This window comes from Equus quagga, chromosome 5, assembly GCF_021613505.1.
Source record: "Equus quagga isolate Etosha38 chromosome 5, UCLA_HA_Equagga_1.0, whole genome shotgun sequence".
Classification (NCBI taxonomy): Eukaryota; Metazoa; Chordata; class Mammalia; order Perissodactyla; family Equidae; genus Equus; species Equus quagga.
The window spans coordinates 3,034,274-3,050,377 of NC_060271.1; positions in this window are offsets into that span (position 1 = coordinate 3,034,274).

The following is a 16,104-nucleotide window of genomic DNA, read 5'->3' on the forward strand; positions in this document are numbered from 1 at the left end:
CCCTCAAAGAAGGCGCTGAACACTGTAAGCAGCTCTGGTCTAATCTGGCTGGCCCTTTGGGAATTTCCTCTTGGCATTTGGCTGCAATAAAGGCTAGAGTCCATTTTACACCTGAGCAAGTTCTCCAGGCTTCGTCAATTGATCACTCGTCTCCTTCTCTGTGACGCCATTGCTCACAGCATGGTGCAGGAGACCCCGCTCTGTGTTCCCACAGTATCTTGGCCATAGCTCCTTCTCTGAAAGACCCCCGACTTGGTGGTTTGTGATTTGTCACACTTGTGACTTCTGTGAACTCTTGGAAGGCAGGGCTGTGCTGGCGCATGGTCTCTGTGCACTGGACGTGTGAGAGCCAGTGAGTGCAACCAGCTCTCCACAGCCTGGCCAACTTTGTGTGCCCGATGAGCAGGCAATAAGGGACTGCAGCGGGCGCACAGATATTAAAAACAGTACTAAAACCTACTAGAAGTTGGTCAGCTTTGTATCATCACCATGTGCAGAAATTTCTAAACAGTGTCAGTGATAAAACCCCCTCACAGCATTCTATCCTCCTTTCTCTGCCAGCATCACACCAAGAGAACTGGTTACTTTCTACTCCCCCACTACGCTGGGAGCTTCTCCAGGGCAGGGGCCATGTTTTGAATCACTCCTGTACCCCCAGTGCCGGCACATGGCAGATGCTCCATACTTGCATTCCGTGCAGCACATGAGGAAGACCGCAGCTTTCCAGCCCAACATCCCAGACTGAAACATTAACCAGCTGTGCAGCTTTGGACTAGTTATTTCACAACTATGCCTGAACTGCCCCTCCGGCATAACGGGCTTGATGGTAATTTTATATATATACGTATACATTGCACACACATACACATCCACCCATAGCGCCTAAGAAATGTCTGTTGAATTGACCCAAATTAACAGGCATTTCCAGGCAACATCCAGATGGATGCTGTTTTTCTTTGTAATCCTCTCGCTTCCTGCCCTCTCTGTCATGGCCCTCTGCTCCAGAAACGTCCCCTGCGACCACTCAGGTGGGGGCTTGCTCTCAGCCGGTGCTCAGGGAGTGAGGAGGTACTCTAAGAGTCAATAATGGAATGAGGGTCTCTGAGAAACTGATAGAGTAGACCCACGCGTGTGCCATTTTTCTGCGTGTGCTAGGCATCTTTATGTTATCAGGCCACAGGTGCTTACTGCTTACATGAAGCTTCTTAAAGATACTGTAGCCTTTAAGCTTCACACCAACAGTGACCCAGTGGGTTGATCAGTGAGAGCATAAGTTCAGCAGGGCTGACCAAGCCCATTTTGCTCTCCATCATAGCACAAAGTGGCTGCACATAGTAACCAATCAGTCATTATTACATTCATTCCATCAAGGGTTGGGGTTAGGGTCTGTGCTGGGCACTGAACACCCAGATGTGAAAGAACACAGCCCCGCCATCACAGCGCCGTGCCCCGGACTGAGTGCGCCTTGGGGATCTGCAGGGGGTGACGCTGGGAGCATCTGTGAACGGCTGCTTCTCTGTACTTTGGGCTTTGAAGGAGGCAGTCGGGGGAGGGGTAGAAGTTTCTCTACCGAGAAGAAGAAAGGGCACTCCAGATAGAGGAAGCAGCTTGAGCAATCCTTGAAGATGCAAAGGGCCATGGCCAGTTTGGGGACCAACAGCTCTCTGGTGAGACAGGCAGAAGCACAGGTAAGGGCCACATCAGATTTTTTCTTTTTTTTTTTGCCAAGACTAAAATTTAAGTTCCATCCTTCAGGACTTGAAGGGGCTCCAGAACAAACTGAAGCAGCAGAGCCCAGGATCAGACTTGTCCTTTGCTCTCTGGGGGACACGTGGAGGCTGGACTGGAGAAGGCTAAGCTGGAGGCAGAGAAACCAGCTGAGAGACTGACTCTCAGGCCTGGGATTTGGGGCATCTGACACACAAGGGGAAGTGCTGGGGCAGGAGGGAGTGGTGGGCAGAAGTCAGGCCTCTGGATTTGTGCTTGGACCTCTAGGGGATCCCGTTGCATGACCCTGGGACAGTCGCTTGACGTCTCTGGACCTCAGTGTCCACGCCCCAGGGCTGACTCGTTCCCCACTGCCTCCTCCAGTCTGAAATCCTCTGCCTCTATAATCCTGATCTAAGGCGGCCCCCTTAGAACTACAGGACTAGGAAACAAATGCATATTTTCAAACCTACAAGTCTCTCTTAATACTTTTATTCAGGCCTTGTCTTCCCATGAGACACTCCAGGCTGTCAGTCTGTAATTAGACTTTCTCCCGCTCATAAAGCCAGGCTGTGTGGAGCGAGAGACAGAGCGGATTAGCCCTCAGTAAACAAATTCGGTCAGTCCCCTTCTCGCCGGTCTCCGTTCCAGCTGAGTGGGTTTCAGCAGCTCCTGGGTGAATGTTAATGCCTCCTACGAACACGGCTGCAAGAAAATAATCACGTGTGCTTCCCTTTCTCGAGAGTGCTATGGGTTTCACTTCTCGAGCATCTCTCTGACGCAGCTTGGGGCAGGGGAGTGGGAGGGGAAGGGGTGGTGTGGGGGGGTAGGGCAGGGAGGCAGTGCAAAGAAACTAGAAAAAGCCTAAAGCAGGAGATAGGGCACCTGGGTTTCAAGACAAGCTCAGCCACTAATTTTCTTTGTAACCTTGCAAAAGTCACTTCAGCTCTCTGAGCCTCAGGTATCTCAACTGTAAAATGAGGCTGAGAGCATCCGCCCGGCAGGCCTGCTGGAAAGAGTAACTGAGATAATGCTCCTGAGAGCCTTTGGTAAGGCTCTGCGCCAGGGGCCGGCGTCAAGGATCTCAGGCCCAGCTTTCCTGCGCAAAGGCTCGGGAGTCAGGGCAGGTGCAGGGCATGCAGGATAGCGAGGTTCAAAATCCTCTTCACATCTGAATCCTAGAAAACAGGAGAAGGACAGACCTGATGCCCCAAGAACTGCCCTCTGATTGAAAGTGCCCTGAAATTGGATGTAGGTGTTTAATCTATGGCGGGGTAGAAAAACAGTACGGACACTCATTGAGCACAGGTGTTCTTGGAATGCTCTGTAACTTTAGATGAGAATCCTTATACCCAGCGTGAAGATGAGCAAACCGAGACTGGGAGAGGAAGGTGGGAGGGAGAGAGGAGCTGAGGCCACGTTGGTCTGACTTTAAAGTCTGCCTATGCTCCCCGTCTTTGGAATTACGAGCAGATTAAAATCAGATTGAGATGAGGGACAGATGTGTAGTAGGTTATGAAGAAAACAAATGGTGTGTCTGGGGGAGCACTACTAACCGTTTCACAGGTCATCGAGGAGGGTGAGTCCATGTCATAAACTGTAAGCACTGTGAAGGTGGGGTTGTACTCAGCACAACGTGCCCAGCACCCAGGCCACCGCCTGGGACAGAGCAGGCACTCTGTAAGCGTTTGTCGAATGAATAAATGAACCCTGTGAAGCTCATAGTCATTCCGTTAGCTTTTCTGGCTGATCACAAATAGTAGGAAAGGAAAAGAAAGTCCTTGACTTGAATTGTCCAAGGAATTTGCACACATTTGTTGTCCACTTGTTTCCGTTTCTATTGCTGTGTAACAAAGCACCCCAAAGCTCAGTGACTGCAAACAACCTTGATTTATTCTTTCTCAGGATTCTGTCGCTCACAGGGCTGCCTTCAGCTGAGAGCTCAGCGGGGCTGGAACGTGCGCGACGGCGTCTTCTCCTCCAGGCTCTCCGTTCACAGGCCTCTCATCACGCAGTGGTCTAGCCTAGGATTCTTTCCGGTCTGGCAGCTGACTTCCAAGAGAGACTGCTTCTGCCTATGTCATGCTTGCTGATGTCCCACGGGCAAAGCAAGTCGCATGGCCAAGCCCAGGATCAGCGTGGAAGAGGACCACATGAGGTGTGAATATCAGGAAGGAGGGTTCACTGAGGCCACGTCAATCTATGAGCAGCACATAATAATGAATTTAGGCATGTAAAGCAGTTATGAGTGTGCCTGGCACTTAGTTTGTACTACTGAAACATTAGTAATAGCTAATTATTATTAATAGCTTATTACAGCATATTACTATAATAATTACTATTTTCTCACTGCAACTGCCTTTATTTTATTGAAAGTGAAATAAGAACCCCCAAGCTAGATAAGGACTAGTGTATCCTACAGCCTCTGAGCTCTGTATTACTAAAAACTAACCCTCCATATCACTGAAACTACCCTATTGTTTGAGTAGCTGAGTCTGTAACAAAACATGAAGTGGAATCGCGGAATCTTCCTTTCTCTTCTTCCCCTGTTCATTTCTTTTTCATGTGTTTTTGCTAAACCTAGGCATGTTTTTGGCTTGTTCCTAAAACTGATGTTGGAATTTAAAGGAGAATTACTCATTTCTATAGGAATCCATTCACTCAACAAGCATGTTCTAAGCCCATAATGGTGAGCACTTTCCCTTTCCCAGGGATTCATTTGAAGATTGCCATGGGGCCCAGTCCCGGCAGATGCGATGAAAGACTGCTGGGTAACTTCTGACAAAGACTGTACACCTTGATGAAAAGAAACAGGTATGCAAGGAGAATCTTTGTTTCCCTTCCTAACTTTGGACATAGTTGTATGAGAGTGTGATACTTGGTGATGCCTTTTATGCCTCTGTTATCACAGGAGAAGAATATGCTCCAGGTAGGCCTCTAGTCCCAGAGGAAAAGAGACACATGGACAGAACAACTCAGCCAGGCTGCAGACCTTCGGCTTGAAATGGAGTTGCTTAGTCAGATCCAGACTCAGTCTAGTTGCCACAGCTTAAAGCAGAGCTTCTTAGCTGACTTCAGATCTGTGAGAAAAAATGAGATTTAAACCACTGAGTTTGGGGATAGTGGTTATGCAGCATGATGTGACAACAGCTAACCAATACAGTGTGTTCCCCAGTCTGCTGTCAATGGAGCTGCAGAATCTCTCGGCTCTCAGCCTAGAACCACTCTGATTTGGAAGAGAACATGGTAAGAAAATTCTTGAGAGAGGTGCTCTTGGTGTTTGGGAACTTATGAAATCATAGAGACTGGGGCCTGCTTCTCTCCTGGTTTCTGAAGGCAGGGCACTTGCTGGAATAGCCCACACAAGGTCAAGGAGGGACAAAGAAGGAGAGTGGCTGCGACAAGGAAGTTAAAACACTGGATTGAGTCTATCCTCATTGCTGAAAGTGACCAAAAAGCTACAGAGTTACCGGTAAGATATGAGAAAGTGGATTTAAACAGAGCTTAACTGAAGGCAGTGACTAAAAAATAAGTGAAACCATATCTGGTTTATATCCCTTTTCCAATTATTCAATAAATCTGTTCCACTTAGCATTTCTCTCTGCCTAAAAAATATGGTGTCACCTTCAAAGTGGAAATTCCATTGTGCACTCACTCACCTGGAACATCAGTACAATTGTGGGCACTGGTCTCAATATGATTTCCCTCCTGTTTATCTTTACATTTTATTTCTTTGCTTTGTGTCAATCTATTACTTAGATAACTGGCTTTTGCAGGAGAAATCTTTCAAATGGTATTTGAATGTATACATAATTTAAACTTTGTCTCCAAGCTTATAGAAACTTTCGAGGAATGTTAGGAATTGAGTCAAGGGTGCTCAACAGTGTTATTGCTGAAATTACAATTATTGATGGCAGCAGGAGCAGCTACCTTTCCCTTGGCTCTTCCAACATGCCCAACTCTAGAGGCGTGCTGCGTGCAATTTCTCCCATCCTCATCCCAGTTGATTAGATGGGTATTATTTCCCAAGTTCTTCCAATAATGGTAAAGCAGCATCTGTTTGGCACTACCTCTGCATCAGGCGTTGAAGTGAGCTCTTGACATGCATGGCCTCTGTGCCTTCTCACAACAACCCTCTCAGCTGGAATCATGATTTCCTCGTTTGTCAGAAGAGAAAGCTGAGGATCCAGGGTATGAAGGGGCTTTCCCACATCACACCCTCAAGAAGGGACAATGCCTGGATTTGAACCCTGGTCTGCCTGCTTCTAAACGCATATTCATTTGGCTTCATCATTGTCTCCCAGAAACAGAAACCATGTTGCCATCCCTGCTTCTCTGAACTTTTGGCCCCAATCTAGATTGGTCTGCTCATCTGCTCCAGAAATCTGTCCTAGCACCAAATGTCTGGATTACTGGATTTGAGTGTGATCCCATGGAGACGAAATCTGGCGATGTCGGGGCAAAGGTAAGCACACAGGAAAGGAAAAGACGAATGGCCTTCAGCTGACGTCCAGCCAGCAGCTCCCTTTCCCAGCCTCTGCCTCAGAGACCAACCTGTCAACAGCCCCAGGACAAAGGGGACCGACCCTGCTGATGCTGGGGCTTTGACTAGGGAGCAACCCACGGACATTAACAAAAGAAACAAACACACGCTATTCTTTCACAAAACTTTAGAGTTTACAAATCTCTTTTGTATATTTTGAGCCTTGCATTCACTCTGTCAAATAAATGTCATTACGCCCAATTGATTTGCATATCTCACGATTTTAAATTCAACTCTCTTTTATTGAAGACCTAGTATACGCCAGGAACTTTTCTGGGCAGGTTGCAGTACAACACCTCATTTAAATCTCACAGAATCTCTGTGAAGTGGAGAGTATTACTGCCATTTTGAAGAAAAGGGAATTAAGGTTCTAAGCAATGGAGTGACATTCACCACAGCCCGTAAAGTCAGCAGTGGAGTCTGGATCTGAACCCGGGTCATCTATCATCAGACCTGTGCTCAGTCCTGCTACAAGCTCAGGATGCTACAAGAAATCTCCCCTGAGACTCTGACAGCGCACCCCAGCCTCTGCTGAACGCTGCTGCCCCGCGGGCTTCAGATGCCCTGCCTCACTGCTGTGTGTGGAAGCAGGTGATTTATCTCTTTAGTTGACAGGATCCGGAAGGAGCTGTATCTGAGGAACTGAACCCAAGGAGCCTCATTGACACCTTGACCTGATGAGATGACAAGATCTTGAACCTCGAGGATCCTGAAGCTAACACCACAATGGGATGAGACCTTTGGGAGATATTGGGAGGTACTGAGCAAAGTCAGCATGTGGAATAAATATAAATAATTTGTGGCCAGAGGGCAGACTGTGCCACGGCCATTTTAAAACATCCCAAACTTGTTGATACTCTTTCCATTAAGGACGGGGATGTCCTCTCCCCTTGAATCTGGACTCTAGGACTGCTTGGCCAATAGAATATGACAGAAGTGGTGCCCTGCCAGGTTCAGGTCCATGTCTTAATGGATCGACAGGTTTCCCTTCCTGTCTCTTGGGTCCCCTCCTCTTCAAACCTAGCCACCATTCTGTGAGGAAACACAGGTCACACTGTGGAGAGACCCCTGTGGAGAGGAACTGACAAGCAACTTTGCAGCCATGTGAGAGAGCCATCTTGGAAGAGGTCCCTGGAGGACCACCCCGGCCAATGCTGTGTGGAGTGGGGGGAAGTCTCTGCTGAGCCCTGACCAAGCTGCAGATTCATGAGCAAAATAATGATCATTGTCGCTTTACGCCGCCACGTTTGGGTAGTTAGTTGCATGGTAATAGATAAGCGGAGGCGGTGATGTGACGTCCGCAGAGCTGCTGCTCATCGACAAGCCCGTTATACCGACCACCATGTTGAATCCTTAGAGCGATCCACTCAACAGATGAAGAAACTGAGGCTTGGAAAGGATAAGTGACTTGCTCCAGATCCCACACCTGTTAAGTGGATCAGCATGGATTTGGATCAACCTGGGTCAATTCTCTACCCTCTCCAGCCCACCAACCATAGGGCAACAGCACAGAGACAACTACTGTCCGGCTCCCTGACTGCCTGCTAACCTCTTTCCAGCAAGATCCTGCATGGACTGAAGCACAAAACAAGTGTGCCAGCTGACTCTGTTCTTAGGTCCATGATGCTTATTTGGAAAGAATAAACACATCCAGGTTTGAATTCCAGGGAGCGTTCCCCGAAGTGGGGAGTCAGCTGAGCAACCTTCTGGCTGTGTGACCTTGGGCTCATCACTTAACTTTCCTGAGGCTCCGTTTCCTCATCCATAAGATAAAGACAAAAATGTCAACCTCACAGAGTTGTTGTAAGGATCTCATGAGGGCAAGTGGAGAACTAGCTTAACACAGAATCTGGCCCGAAAATAAATATTCAAAACATTGAGTGTCTCTTACACAGAGGGCTTAGAGTCAGAAGAGTTCTCTTTGCTCATCACTCCTACCCCAAAGAGAGAGCTCCCCAGGGTCACGATGAAACTGATGCATCCTGGCCCTGAGCATCATTTATTTTATCCTCCTCAAAGATTCAGCCCTGTTCGCCTCCACTCCTGAAGCCCCTCCGGACAAGAACGAAGCTCAAGCCACAGCCACTAAGCTTTGCTCACAGATTCCTCCTTCACGACTGACTGAGCCGATACTGGAAAGAAACATTCCGTGGAATCGTGTAAATCCCCACTCGTCTTCAAATTGGGTGCTGGAGTGCCTTGGGGAAGAGGTTTTACAAGCTCACCGACTTCAGCCGAGGCAGGCTCCAATTGCTCTTGGGAGATAATTCCGCCTGCACGTGGCAGCGAGACGGCCAGGGGCTCCCTGCCTTCTCACTAGAGAAACGGCTCCCTGGGCTGAAGGGGGACAGTCTCTTCCCTCCAGAGGCAGACAGAGAGAGGTCTTAAGCCGCCTGCCCCCTGAAGCCCTCCCCAGATGGCACAGGTGGATTCAGTGACTCATCGCTCACATTCTCACTTGAACAAAGGATCTCAGATTCTGGTGGGGAGGGCCATCTTGAGAGACAGTGTCTCGAATACGAGGTCAAGGTTACCTGCTCTTTCCCTCACAACCTCCTGGATTTCAGAGGCAGGGTAATGCTATGACGGACCAAGCCCTCGTTGCATCTCCACGCAAGAAAATGCTTTGTAGTCTGCTGTGCCTCTGGGGAGAGCTGTTATCTTTTCTTGTACCACTGCCTTTTAAAAAAAATTTATTTTCAAATCTGGGCTTCACAATAGATTATTCAATGCACAGCCAACTGAGCTGCATGAAGTACACAGCCAGCCCTGTCTATCCCAAGACACTGTGGCCGCCTCATCTTAGATGGCACAACTCCTCACATTGGTTTGAAAGATGACTTTCCTCCCAAGTCATTGGGAGCCCAAGTCCCATTGCAAACATTAGGAGACAGGTCAGTTGCTCCACCAATAATCATAATCATAAAAATTACTGTCTGTTTCTGAGAGCTTAGTCTCCAAGGACTTAATAACCACTATATCACGTACTTCCTGCTTCAGCTCCAAAAGGTAGATCTTATTGGCTGTATTTCATATACGCAGAAATGGGTTCAATAATCAAGTAACTTGTCTGAGGTCACAGAGCTAATATGTGGCAGAGTGAGAATTTCAGCTTTGCCGTCACTAACCATTGCTAGGCTCCCTAGGGAAAGTTCTCCTCCGATGGCTGTCCCTGCTACTGAGGGACATGCTATCCAGACTGGCTAAGTGACAGTACTTGCCTTCCTCAGCCATGCTCAGCTGGACTTCTTCAGGATCTCCATCCATAGCTCACCCTTTCCGTGGCCTGAGTCAGTTCAGGGCAGGCCAGAGTCCTGCTCAGTCCTCACCAGCAGATGGTGTCCATTTGTTTTTCAACCTCCACCTCACTCTCAGGTGTGCTTGGGGACAAATGACCTCACCAAACTCAGATGCCTAGTGTTTGGGCCCAGGCCACATTCCTTCTGCTGTCTGGGCCTTGTTTACACAGCTAGAATAGATCAGCAGAATTCCTGATGGAGGATGGAGCCATGACAGACTCCCAGGGGCCCCAATGGGTCAGAATCACCAAATGTTCACAAATCATCCACAATTTCTCTACGAAGAGCAAAAATGATTTGCAGTGTTTCCCTTGTCTGCTGTCCTCTTCTAAGGGAAACTGCCCTACCCACATACGCCACAGCCCCTGAGCTGCCATGTTTAGCATGTGAATACCTTGTAACCCCCAATCGCACTAGGTGTGGACATCTGACCAAAGGCCAGCTATGAGGTTGCCAAACGTGGAAAGTTCTGCCCAGAGAAGGGTGAGCTGGCCGATCAGATTTCCACTCTGGGGAACCTGAATGGAAAGATGCAGGGAAAATCCAGTTATTAGTAGCAGAAACGGAGGCTAGGTGGATGCCCAGAGAAAAGCTATGAAGTAGAGCAGAGACTCTGAATAAACTGATGTGATGTGCAAATAAAAATTATGACAGTGAGGACTCCCAAGTAACCAGCAGCTCTGAGGAAGACCAAGGACACGTGAGGAAGCCAAATGTTGGCGGAAAGAGAAGCAGCAGCAGCTAATGCTTGCATATAGCTCCGCCGTCCTGGTGGCAACACGAAGATGGAGATCCTTCCGCTGAGGTTTCTGGAGGCACCCCAGATGCAGGTGCCTCACCTGGGAGGCCGGGCCACACTCTCGTTCTCCTGGGGCCTCCCCTCCTCCCTCATGGCCAAGGGCATCCTTATGGGGAGGCCCTGCCCTTCTCCTTCCCTTTCTGGTGCTGTCCGTGGACGTCTCTCTTCATTACACCGGAAAGAATGCTGCTGACACTCCCACCTCCACACGTGTGTATTTGTGCAGGGTAATTGGCTTGCTTGTAGTTTACAGACTCTGAATTTAATAGATGCTCTACTTTATCTGTGGGCATTTGGAAAACAAGCGGCTGCACGTGTGGCCTGCCAACAATCAAGAGGAGAGTTTACGATGCTGTGCAGCTTTCCTCGTTTTATCTTTGGTTCCAATTTATGCCTTTGTTCCCATGTTTTCTAATTCTGCTTTTACCTTCGTCGATTTCACATTTTATAAATCCTTATAAGCTCCTTTCTAAAACAAGGAACAAACAATATAGAAATAAATAAATATTTACAAAGGGATGACATATAAGTCAGGGCCCTGGTGGAAAACAGAATTCCCCTCAGGAAGTTCCAAAGGAGACATGTGAATGCCGTGACCTCTCATGGAGGGAAGGACAGGGTTGAGGGAACTGACAAGGATGGTGAGGTGCCCAGGGATTAGCAAGAGGAGGAAGCCATTATCAGCCCGATGGTAGGAGGAACCAGGGAGGAAAAGGTTATGACTAGAGTCCAATGGGTACAGGGCCACGAGGAGAGTGGCGGGCACCGTAGCGATGGAAGGATGCAGGCACTTTGAGAGAGGCACTCCAAGGCAGGGGGAGGGGCCCAGAAGAAATGCCCGCCCTCCTTCTCATCTCGCCTTGGGACTTCCTGCTGGTGCTTCCCAACCAGGACCAGGCAGCCGGGAAGTCCAGGTGGTGTAGTCTGTGTGGGTCAGCCTCCCAGGGCACAGGGAAGGACTGAGAGAGGTGGAGGATGGTGGTGGAGGGGGTTGAGAATAAGCAGCCGTGACGAGCACTCGTCTTGGGCTTGAGCTGGTCACAAACAGGGATCGGATCAGGAGGAGCAGGAGTGAAGATAGATAAGTGTTCAGGACCCATGCTTTACAAGAAGAGCGGATGCTGGGCTCACCATGCAGCCTGATGGCTGTCCTTGTGGCATATAGGGCTTTCCTTCTAGGATCCTCCATTTTCTCTCAGTTCTGGAGCGCTGACCTGACCCCAGAGTCCTGGCAATCCACAAGATGCCTGCCCCCACTCTCCTTCCGAGTTCCCCAGCCGCTGGCTGAGGCTCTCATCTTCATCAGCTCCTGCTGTTCTGCTGCTCACGCAATCAGGGGAAGGACGTCTAAGATGTCTAAGGATGTCTAAGTCGTCATTGCAGCTGATGGAGGGCTGGGGGCTCCCATGCTCTCACTCCCATCTGGGCTGCTTTGTTCCCCATCCTTGAGAAAGCACTTCTCAGCTCAGGTAAGTGCCCAGACTCTCTGGAGAACACACGTCTACACAAACAGGCCCCCCGTTCTAGAGCTAACGAATCAGCGAGAGACTGCCCACTCTCAGGTGGGCCCACCGTCTCCCACCCCTCATTCCTGCCACCGCTTCAAAGTAAATCCTCACGAATCCAGGCCCATGGACTCAGAGTTTGGGAAAGTGCAGAACCAGACTCAGTTCAAATTTATTTGTTACCATCTTTAGGAAAACAAGTGAACTTATCAAAGAAGAAAGCTAATATTTATTGACCACCCATGATGTGGTAGGCACTCACATCCACGACTTCATCTTTACGTTCATTCTGCGAGATGGGCACTGTAGACACTGAAGATCAGAGAGGGTAAGTAATGTGCCCCAAATCTCACTTTTACTGCCTCGCAGAGGCAAGACGGGCTCTGCCTCCCAGGGCCGCGACACATGCTTGGCCATCACCCCGTGAGGTGCTGCTGCCCAGCAAGGGGGCGCTGCCCGCTGCACCGGTTGGGAGGGCAGAAGCCTCTTGTTAATACAACAACCTGACTTATGAAACAGAGATTTTCTGAGCTCCATTATATGGTATGCCTATAGAGCTGGAAATAATAAAACCATACTCCCTAAAATACTTCTACAATGTTCATTATTCAATTATTTGGATAAGATTATTCTGACTTCCCTCCCTCGTGCTGAGGAAAGAACAAGGAGTCCTACTCACTGTGGGTGTGAGCCCACGCATACACACCCCCACATGTACACATGTGCACAAGCACACACACACACACGCCACCTCCCCCAAGCCCATCACATTCCACTGCCTCAGCCCAAGTACCTCACACCCACCAGGCTGGGATTCACATCCTCTGATTTAAGTTTTAAATACAGAGGTTTGTACAGGATTACAATCTGTTTTTTGGTTGTGGTTGATTCGGATTTCCATTGTCTGAATCATAGCCACGGAATAAATTGAATCTTTTGCTAACATAGAATATATTACTCTTGAAATAGTAGGAAATGTTGATAATTGCCTTTTATTGGACTCACAAATAATTTATAAGTTGGTCCGGTTTGGGGGAAAAAAAAAATCACAGTCTTTTCTTTCTTCAGCTTCTTCCTGGAGGCTGGCGGCTGCCTCTAAAAATAGCTGCCAGTGCGGGGATGGGCCCAGGGCTCCCCCTCGTGGCCACAGCGCAGGATTGCGGGCTCAGTAAATGGACCTGAAGCACAGACGCCACATTTGAATAATTCTTTCTCCCCTAAGTACACAGAGAAATTTGATTTATTCTTCACAGCCATGTCTGCATTACAGAGCACGTCTCCTTATAAAGTCCATCTGCTCTGAGGATAAGTAAATGATCAATCCCTCATATACATTATCGTGCGGTGAACACTTCTCTGAGGTAGTAATAGCTTCTGTGGTTCTAGCAAATGTCAGGGAGCCTGGGAGTTTCTACTTTCCTTAAGAAGATACCGAGGAAAAAATACAAATTGACCTTTACATAAGCAGGGTAACTACTTCCTGAGGGTACTAATGAATGTGTATGGGGTGGGGGACGGGAGGCGAAGGCAGGAACAGGAGAAATAGAAGGCTGTGGGCGTGCAGGGCTTAGCCTGGAGCCACTCCGCTGCTCACACGTTCTGCCGGCAGCATCCTGAGACGGTGCTCCACAAGGGTGAGGATGGACGCGCTCCCTCTTCCCATGGGCACATGGGAAGACTGTATTCCCAGCCTCCCTTGCAATTGGGAGCCATGTGACTGAGTTCTGTGGAATAGGATGTGGGCCAGTGGGATGTGGGTGCTTCCAGGCCTTCCCCCTACAGCATCCCTAGTGACTTTTCACACTCTCTGTTTCCATCCACATTGATGAAAACAAAGTAATCCAGGATGTCAAGGTCACACGAGGGAAGTGAGCCAAATCCATGAGTCATTACTTAAAGGACAGGAGAGCCACCTGATTCTTACCAAACGATGCGAGCAAGAAATAGACTTAGATGTGCTAAGTCATAGAGATTTGAAGCCTATTTGTTATGGCAGCCAGTGTAATTACCCTGGCTATTAAAGCAAGTCAGTTCACCTCTCTTAGCCTCAGTTTCCCCAAATAAGAATAGGGATGGAGTAGGAAGGTGGAGTGAAACTATGTGAAAATATGTGGCACAGATTCAGGGCTCAATAAATGCTGGTTAAAAAGCAATTGTGTCTCACATAAACAATATCTTCATTCTGAAGGAGTATTTTTGCTGTTACACCACACGTTTCCACTGCAACAGAAAGAAGACTCAGCTCCAACTGGCAGGCCAGATGGGGATTTCATTGGCCCCAGAGCTAGAACCTCCAAGGGTAGAGTTAAGCTTAGGGCTGTTTTAATCCATCCAGCAGCTTGAGGACTCAGATTCTTTCTGTGTCTCCACCCTTCCTTCTGCCTGGTAAGGTTGTTCTAAACCTGACTCCCAGAAGGGTCAAAGATAGCTGTCAATAGCTCTACTACTGCATGTTCCCAGTCTACTCTGAGAGCATGAGGAAGTCTCATCCCAATATTCTAAGAAAGAATGCTCCAATTCCTCTGATTGGACAGGCTTAGGTCACACGCTCACCCCTGAACCAATGTGTTGGAATGTGTTGATGACCTGCCAATCAGGACCCATACCTGGAGCTGCGGGTGGGGTCAGCTTTCCTTCAGTCACTTAGGCTTGTGGGGAAAGAATGAAAGCAAACTTTTCTTTAAAGGCTGTTTTTAAGCAGGAGAAAGAGGGCGCAGGGGGAAATGAATGCTACATAGGCTACCAAAAGTGTGTGCTATGCTTGGTATGTTTATTTCCCTTGAAGCAAGAAATAAGTTGTAGGGGTAGATGGCAAATGTTATTTTGTGATTACTCAAAGTAATCACCCAGCCTTTCAGAAATCTGTGAGTTAACTGGACGTTATGGTTTTCAACTTCCTAACCTCTGACAAGAAGTTCCCTAATATACCCTCGGATATTGACTTCTTGAAATATACTCAGATATTGACTTCCTGTCTCTCTTGACAGTGCAGTGTTAAAAAATCATGTCTCTAAAGAATAATTTAGTTTCTTCCTCTGCCGCTTTCTGTTCCCCTCTTTATTCCCTGTACTTTGTTTTGATTTTGTGCAAGTGTGTTAGAAAGCGTCAGATCCGGCACAAATGGGAAGGATCATTCTTTTCATCTGTGCTTCACGCCTAAAGTGAATCATTCTATGCTTAATCATAAAATAATGAGGCCGACTTTTAACAGACTACTTAGATATCTAAATGAGTGCTGCTCTTCCGAGAAGTCACCTAGAGAGGTGACCTTCATATGCCAATCATGTGGCCATAGCTCAAAGTGTATTAACTATGCCTCAGTTTTAACCAAAAGAAGTGCAGTGGCTGGATTGATCACACTATGCATCTGATTTGGTCCCAAACCCCTGTAAGTTTTTCAAAAAAATGAATCTAGCCTCCAAAGCAAAGACTCGTCTTTTCAAATAACATATCTTGGGATCTGAAGACAAGTCAATGGAGAGTCCCAAAAATATTTTTAATAAATATTAAAGAGTGAACATTCGGGAAGGCACTTGAGTTACACATTTGTTTAAAGAAAGAGACGGTCACACGATATCGCCCTCTTCTACAAGGAACATGATCTGATTACCACCCCCTTTCAGTCACCCTACAGCTGAATTCTCCTGGCCTACAGGCTAAAGCTGGACTCAGCACTCCCTTCAGGCCTTGAGCTGCCCCGACATCCTGCTGTTGGCGGCTCTCTGGCCCACACACCCTGCACTCCAGCCAGGCTAAAGCTCTCTCCACTCCCTGGATGCTGGTCCCTCTCCAGAAGCTGTGGTCCCCTCCTGCCATCGCCTCTCCTGAAATGCCCTTCTCCCTGCTTTCATTTCATGCTCTCCTGCCTCACTCAACACCTAGGTCGTGTGTTGTCTCCTCTGAAAAGTTTTAACCCTTCCTCTCCACAAGAACAGGATTTTGTGACTCTTTCTTTTGTGATCTTGTAGATTTTTTTTTTAAAAAAGTTTATTATAACACCACCTTTTGCCCTTGTAATAGTTTTATTTATCACATGTGCTTGGCCTCGGGGAGGTTGCCCCCAGATCCATTCCTTACCCGGCCACGCTGTCTTCTCTGAGGCAGGGTGTCTGACCCCTGCAGGCTGCGTGGCTCCAGCTCCTGCACCGGTCGACTCTGCCTGCATTTGGCCAATGGGAGGCACGGAAAGGAGACTGTAGGATGGCAGGAAGGGAGAAGCCGGGGTGTTTTGTCCCTTCTCCAGAAGCCTCA